The sequence below is a fragment of the Nomascus leucogenys genome, chromosome 22a, assembly GCF_006542625.1.
Source record: "Nomascus leucogenys isolate Asia chromosome 22a, Asia_NLE_v1, whole genome shotgun sequence".
Classification (NCBI taxonomy): Eukaryota; Metazoa; Chordata; class Mammalia; order Primates; family Hylobatidae; genus Nomascus; species Nomascus leucogenys.
The window spans coordinates 84390463-84392737 of record NC_044402.1 but is presented as its reverse complement, the minus strand read 5'-3'; the positions used below and the strand labels follow the sequence as shown (position 1 = coordinate 84392737).

The 2275-nt window shown below is 37.3% G+C and overlaps 1 non-coding gene across 1 annotated transcript; it reads left to right on the top strand.

The window, feature by feature from the left end:
• The first annotated feature begins 1769 nt into the window (after window positions 1–1769).
• LOC115832717 lies at window positions 1770–1873 on the top strand. The gene has a single exon (XR_004028226.1). It is a non-coding gene; the product is annotated as a small nucleolar RNA U13 (small nucleolar RNA).
• The last annotated feature ends 402 nt before the right edge of the window (window positions 1874–2275 follow it).

Below are 2275 nucleotides of genomic sequence, written 5' to 3'. Positions count from 1 at the left end.
TGGTCACTTCTCCTTACTAATTCTGCATTAATGGATATGTGTTTTGATTATTCAATCTGACCCTTTTTTATCTATGTGGGGAGCCTATCAAAAGAGCAGATTTTTATGCATTTATTTATGCATTTTTATGCATTCATTTATGCACTTAATTATTGGATATATTGGGACTCATGTCTAAATGTCAGACAAAATCAAAAGGACTGGGCACACTGTGCATCTATGAACTAAGGGCAAAGTGTTAGCTTCTGCTTAGGGCCGTTGCAGTAGATCTTTCCCCTTGTGGGTCTTTGTATACTTTCCTATTTTGTATGTAAAGAAGACAAACATGCTTTTTTCCCCTTGGCATTTTGGAGAGACCCATCTTGCACTTTTAGTGTCTTTTTGGCATTCTGGCACTCACAAAAGGCTATGGCATTATGCCCAGATTTCACTAATTCCCCCACAAACAGCTCCTGGCAGGAGGCTTTTTCTTCCATTAAAGCCTCTGGACTTTTTGGCCTTATGGCAGGAAATTTCTTGTCCCCCACGTCACTCTTTAAAGGACCTCCACAAATCTTGAGGCCTAGTCCCTCCTAATAGCCTGCAAGTGTCAGCAGCCACTGGGCTCAGGAGAGGCAAATAACCTAAGTCTGGCTGAGGAGTGGAGGAGAGCCACGTTCAGGCTCCAAATTCCAAGAATTTCCTTTATTTGTGTTAAGATGATAAGGTATTTTGTGTGTGTATTAATCTTATATTATTGCCATGACAAATTACCACAAACTGAGCAGCTCAAAACAACATAAATTTATTATTACATAGTATCTGTAAGTCAAAACTCTGAGAGGCAGAAATTAAGTTTTTGCAAGTCTGCTTTCCCCGCTGGAGCCTCTAAGGAAATATCCGCTTCTCAGCATATTCAGGGTATTGGCTGAATTTTGTTCCTTGAGCTTGTAGGACTCAGGTTCTCACTTCCTTTCTGTCTGTCAGAGATTCTCTTCGTTTCTTCGCGTGCTTTCCATTTAGCCCTTCCAGGTGGGCCAGGTCAAGTCTCTTTTACACTTCTAAACTCCGTTGTTTTATTCCACTACACTCCTTCCTTTCCTTTAAGGATTTATGTGATTAGACTGGGCCAACCAGATAATACAATATAATCATCTTATTTTAAGATCTATAACCTTATTTACATTGGAAAATCCATTCTAGTTCACCTAATGTACACATACATTCTAGGGATCAGGGCATGGACATCTTTTGAGAGCCACTCTGCTTAATACAGCATATTTGAATATCATTGGGATTAACCTATTTTATATAAAGTGGTCAAATATAAAGGAGAGAGATGATTATTTATGGTTTCTAAGGCAACAATAATAAATACTATCTGAAATACAAGTGAGTTAATTGACATAGAAGAGAAAGAGGAGTTCCTATAAAGTTATAGGAAGGAAGAAAGAATGGATGGTAAAAGTGGAGTCAACAGGATAAAAGAGGTTCAAGATGGTGGATGTGAGCAAAAGAGCCTTAAGCTTCGTGAGAATGAATAAAATGAAAATTAGAAGTTTTACTTGATTTAGCAAGTCAATGTCCTTGAATGCCTTTTTAAGGGGTGTTCAGATTGGAGAAAAGCAATAGAAAACAGATTGCAAAGGATCAAGAAACTAATGAGAAACTGATCATGAATATATCTAATAGGTTTTAATGTTTTGGATTGAAAGTGCAAGGAAAAAAACATGTAGCTGGAGGTAGAGTGTTAAAGGACCCAAGTTGAAGGTAATTAAGCATCCTGAGAGATCTTTTTGTAGTTCACAAGTGTGATGTTTAGGTTTTCAGACTCATGTGTGAGACATGCTTTCCTCAAATCTTATTATGCTATCAGCACATTATCTGGCTGACATTATAAAAAGAGAGAGACATTATAAAAAGAGAGAGAATTCTGAGAATATTTTCATGATTGGATATGGGGTGAAAGAGAAAAATACACATCAAAAATTACTGTCAGATTTCTGTTGCTCATTGAGTGGATGGTGCTACCAAGGTTTCACCAGGAAATGGGAAGAGAACACCACAGTTGCAGAAAGAGGATTAATTTGATGTTATGCTTTGTTTCATAGATTACTAGTTACTGTGCCAATATTTATGTTTCCATTCAATCTTACTTGCAGCACCATAATTTTGTGCTGATAAACAACATACTTGGCCAAAAAAACCCTATATTTTTCAGTCTCCCTGGCAGCTAGAGATGACCAACAGATGTAAGCAGATGTTATTTTGCTAGAATTCCCAATTTTACTTCTTC